Source organism: Vigna umbellata, chromosome 5 (genome assembly GCF_029865625.1).
Source record: "Vigna umbellata cultivar VRB3 chromosome 5, Vumbellata_1.0, whole genome shotgun sequence".
Classification (NCBI taxonomy): domain Eukaryota; kingdom Viridiplantae; phylum Streptophyta; class Magnoliopsida; order Fabales; family Fabaceae; genus Vigna; species Vigna umbellata.
Window position 1 is genome coordinate 20,428,001 of NC_142169.1, and position 5,758 is coordinate 20,433,758.

At 40.6% G+C, this 5,758-nt stretch overlaps 1 pseudogene; it reads right to left on the reverse strand.

Annotated features, from left to right (window-relative positions):
- Window positions 1–3,232: 3,232 nt before the first annotated feature.
- On the reverse strand, window positions 3,233–4,915 carry LOC124834506 (cytochrome P450 CYP94D108 pseudogene; annotated as a pseudogene).
- Window positions 4,916–5,758: the final 843 nt, after the last annotated feature.

The following is a 5,758-nucleotide window of genomic DNA, read 5'->3' on the forward strand; positions in this document are numbered from 1 at the left end:
ACGAACGGGCGTTGGGGGGAATCTGGATGACAAGCGTTCGTTGGGGAATTGAAGAACGGACGCTGGGAAATGAATGACGAGCGCTCGCTGGGATGAGCGTTGGTTGGGAAGCTGCGACTGGATGACGAACGCTGGTTACGGACGAGCGTTCGTTGGGAATATGGGCGGATGACGAACGGACACTGGGAAACGGGCTGAATGACGAACGCTCATTGGGGACGAGCGTTCGTTGATGAATTGGCGAACGGACACTGGGAAACGGGCTGAATGACGAACGCTCGTTGGGACAAGCGTTCGTTGGGAAGATGGGCGGATGACGAACGCTCGTTATGGACGAGCGTTAGTTGGGAATATGGGCGCTGAATGACGAACGCTCGTTACGGACGAGCGTTCGTTGGGAATATGGGCGCTGAAAAGAGGAGGCTGGTCGACGAGCGCTCGTTGGGGGACGAGCGTTCGTTTGGGGATGAGGCGTGATGACGAACGCTCATTATGGACGAGCGTTCGTTGGGTGATATGACGCACGTTCGGAAAAATGGGCCGAAAAACGTGCGTTCACTATGGGCTTGGCCCACCCGGGTGATTTCTAACCTAGAATTCCCCTAGGGGTTCTGCCTTCCCATTCTCATTCACTCACTCACGCCGTTTCTCTCAGATGAGACCAATGTCTCCTTCTCTCTGACCAAAAGGAGTTGCTCCTCCACGCACTACGACGTCGACGCCGCTATACTCTGAACTGGCCACCGTGACCGCCTCCAGCCAAAACCGGCCGCCGCGAGTTGCTTCCGGTCTCTTTCCCTCTTGTTGTTTTCTTGACTGTACAATGGGCTATGCGTGTGGATGTTGTTCGGTGGTGATGAAGGTGAAGGCTGATTCGGGGATGAAGATGATGAAGTGGGGAGCGGTGGTGATTGCGTGAAGGAGGATGACGGGTTCACGGGGTGATGGGCAGACGTTGGAGGTATAGTGGATGGCGGAGTTGAAGGTGATGAAGATGAATATGAAGATGGCGGAAGTTTGAAGTGGGAGCGTGAAGGTTGTGGGTTAGTTATTGGAACTGGATGAAGATGAGGTGGTGAAAGTGAAGAAGGTAAGGGATGAAAATGATGGGTTGGCCGTGGGGTGTTGGTAGTAGTGTTAGAGATGATGATGCTGGAGGTGGTATCAGGATGAAGATGTTAGGTGCTCCCGTGGTATAAGGATGAAGATCGTAGGTTGTTTGGCTGTGGGATAAGGTGTTGTTGATTGGAAATGAAGGGAAACTTGAAGGGTGAAAATTGGGAGTGGAAGAAAAAGGTGGCTGAAAGGGTGTTGGTTACTATAGTAGCCGGAAACGATGGTGAAGGTTCAAATACAGGACCAATCTTAAACAGGGCAATATCAAGCGTAAAAAACGCAATAACGAGTATGAAAAAAGGTAATAGCAACCATAAAAGCTCCAGTGTTCATTCCATCATACAGGACAATATGAACGAGTGAAGTAGTTGCTTACCTCTTGGAGCTCCTATGCTATTGCTTGGCGTCTCTAGTGGTTGCTGCAACTGCGAGTGAAGTTGGTGCTGGTAGTGAAGATCTCCAGGAAAACCCCCTTCTCCCTTGAGCGGCTGACCTCTCCCTTCTCTTTGCTGTAAAAAATGCTGGATGCTCTGGATGATGATCGAAGATGAAGGTCCTCTAGAAGCCGTGTCCCACCCCCCTTTTCTCTCCACAACCAGAATAATCCCCTCTTGCTCTCTCCCTGTGCTTGTTTTTCTGCCCTCCTCTGTGCCAACAATGCTTGTACTGACTTCGTACGCACCCAAATCGCGTCTGCCACCCTGCTCTCCTCCAAAACGTCTCTGCCAACACCCCGCGCCCTCTGCAGAAACGGTTTCTGCCCCCCTCTTCCCAGCACACACCCGTACACTGTTTCCTAACCCCAAACATTCCTTTCTCTTCTTTTTTTTCTTTTTACTAAAAACAAAAATGCCTTTTTCTTCTTGTTGTTTTTTTTGTTATATTAATTATATTAAAATAAAATAAAATATAAAGAGGTAAAACAAAACAAAAAGGAAATAATAAATAAAAGGGAGAACAAAATAAAATAAGATGATTTATATAAATAAAGATAGAATAAATACAAAATAATAATAGATAACAAAAAATAAATAAATAGTAAAAAGGGATAAAAACGAAAATAAAAATAAAAATAAAAATGAAATTGATAAAGAAATAAAACTAAATAAATAATAAACATAGGAGAACACATTAATAGTAAAGTCAAAAATCAATCCGGACGAAATTCGGTATTGACAGAAAGTATTGTGATAAGTGATTGTCTTTGACCCGAAAAGTTTCATTCATATGACCGACCACCAACTGGGAGTCCGTTCGACATTCGAGATTAGCGATTTCTAACTCTTTCGCCCTGATGTATAAACGAGTAGGGCTGAGAAACACACCTTTCACCACATTCTCTTTTTTCTCGCTTCTGAATCGCTTGCTCCAACTTCTTCAAGTCCAAACCGAGCAATGGGTACATGTTAAAGGCACTCCGACGATCAAGTCAGATTTTACTCAATGATCTTAATTTACAATTAAGTATCAAAACTCAATTAAGCTAACCTTACGTTTGTAGCTTACCCTTATATTTATAAGTATTTGGTAAACCTTAAATTGATTTGGTCCAATAACACAAATATTCACGCTGGCCAATTACAATCCAACACTCACATGCCATTTCACATGTTTAACAATTAACTTAAGAAATATACCGAACGAATGTGATTATATAATGTTCGGTTAATATATCATGTGACGCTGACTTATTACCTATACCAACCATATTAGATAGTGTACTAGTTAAATTACTATCATTCTATAAGTCACATATAAAAAGTAAATAAATTAAATGTTCATTATTAAATTTGTTTACCACATAGTTCAATCAATGGTGCTATAATAAAAATTGGTGAAAGTATTTAATTGTTGATTTTTGGTTCTAGACTTACAAGGTCCCATGATTGGTGTCAAAAGTATTTACAAAATTGAGATGAACACCTTAATCGTCCTTTCTTACGTCGAGAATAAAAACACCTTTCAAAGTGGTATAATCTTAAGAAAGTGGTATATTAAGACGACTCCATGCTTCAATCAAATATAAATTTGTACCCCTTTATATGGATTACAGGACTTATATATCTAGTAATTATGGCATTGGATATACATAATTTTATGAGATATTGTCGAGTTGAATACGAACTGGGGTGTGCATACATATTAATAATACATATTTAATATTTCTCCTTATACATATTTTAATTATTTTTAATTTAAATATCCTTAAAATATCATAAAATAGAAGTATGAGGAGAAAGCTGGTATCGAGGGTTGAAGCATGCAGTGGTGGAAGACAACGGTGAAGAGAAGACAGCCTTAGCAGGCGTCCCTTAGTCTTATCCTCACTGGGAACCCTCCCTTCATCTTCAACGTCAAAGAAAGCGAATGCGCTGGACACGTGTCTCTATCCGCTGCCTCAATCTCAAACTTTTCCACCACTGAAGCTGCAATGGACTTCATCTGAACGTAAGCCATTTCTTTTCCCAGACACATTCGAGGACCGGCGTGAAACACCGGAAAACGAAACGGACTCTCCATTCGGCACACGCCGTTCTGCAACCACCTTTCCGGATTATATTCGGTACAGTCTTTTCCCCACACGCTCTCCATTCTTCCCATCGCGTACGTGTGGTATGTTAGCAGCCACCCCTTCCCAACCCTCGTTCCATCGGGCAAAACGTCGTCGTTCAGACACTCCTTCGTGTCAACCGGCACGGGAGGGTACAACCTCATCGACTCTGAAATCGCCGCATGCAAATAATGCATCTCTCTCAGCTCCTCGTGCCCTAACGGGCCAACGCCGCCCGTGGCCGACCGAACCGTAGCGATTTCGTCGCGAATTTTTCTCCGCACGTGAGGTCTGGATGAAAGAATCCAGAAGAACCAGGTGAGCACGGACGAGGTCGAGTCACGACCCGCGAGAATGAAACTTATCACAACGTCGCGGAGAAACTCCGGCGAGCTCTCCTTTGTTCTGATGAAACGCGAAAGTAAATCTTCGTCGTCGCGGGTGTGTTCCTTGGCTTCCAATCTGGACCGTATGATGGAGTCAGCGAATTCGTGGACAGTGGTGATTGATTCTCGGAGCCTCCTTTCTGATCCAAAGTTGAACAGCTTCTTTGTTTTCCACGCGAAACGTGACAAGCTCAGGAACCTCTCTGAAATTAGCTTGGTTGCATCCTCGAACGCGCTCATGAAATCGGTGCCAGCAGTGCAGTCACCGCCGAGACAGGCGGGGTCGACGTTGAAGGCTAGCTTGCAGATGTTGTCGAAGGAGAAGCGCTCGAGGAGGTTCTGCAAATCGAGGACCCTATTTGTCTGGGAGGCTTTGGAGAGAATTGGAAGAAGCCTGGTTTGGAGTTCGGTGGTGATGGAGTTGACAATGAAGTTACGGAGTGAGTTGGTGGTAAACTCGTAGCTGGCGACTTTTCGCTGCACCTTCCAAAGTTCACTGTCGGAGTTGAAGATTCCGTTGCCGAGGAGGTCATGGAGGGGATGGATGAAGCGTTCACCCTTTGGGTAGTTTTCGAATCGGGTTTTGAGCATATGTTCGACGTTGTCGGGATTGGCCGTTACGACGATGTTGAATCTGTAGGGACGGGACATGACGGCGGTGTTGGTGGGGCAGTCATTGAGGACTTGGGTGGTCCATTCGAGGAAGCGGTGGCGGTTTTTGAGGAAATCCAATAATCCTCCGATGAGAGGGTAGGGTCTGAAGCATTTGTTGTTGTGAGAGTTTTCTCTGGCGAAGTAGAGAGAGAGAAGGAAGAGAAGGGCAAGGAAGAGGAAGGACAAGAACTCCATGTTCGTAGGCAGAGCAGCGAAGGACTGTTGATCATGTGTCTACGTACACAAGAGGTTCTCTTATGGCAAAAACATATTTAAGGAACCATTTCTATTTTGAGTGTTTTACCTGTGCTTCCAAAATTTCCATCTGCACCTCCAAAGTCAAAAATATCCTTTAAGAAATTTTCGAACGCCGATTAAGTTTTTTCTTTTTGTTTTTAAAATTTACATTTTTTAATTTTTATTTAGTAATAATAATAATAATAAACAATTAATTAATTAAATATTTTTATATAATTATTATTATTTTATTATTATTTATATTTTTCATATAATTTAATAAATAATTATTATTATTATTATTAAATAAAAACAAAAAAAAACTTAAAAAGAAACTTTAATCGTAATTGGAAATACAGTTAATATATTCAAATTAAATATAATAAAATATTTCCAGTTAACATATTTTATTCAAAATATTAAATTAAGTAATTAATTTATTATTATTATTATTATTGTTATTATTAATTAATTATTTAATTAAAAACGTAAAAAAAAACTTTAACCATAGTTGGAAATACTATTAATACATAATAATTCAAATTAAATATGTTAACCGTATTTCCGATTACGGTTAACATATTTTTTTAATTATTTTTATTCTTTTTCTTTTCAATTTTATAAATTATTTATTTTTAATAATTAATATTTTATAAATTAAAATATTAGTTTCTATTTAATTTTATAAAAAATATTTAATTAATTAATTTATTATTGTTATCAATATTATTATTAATTAATTAAAAGTTATAAAAAAACTTTAACCTTAATTGGAAATATGGTTAACATAAAATTATTCAAATTAAATATTTTA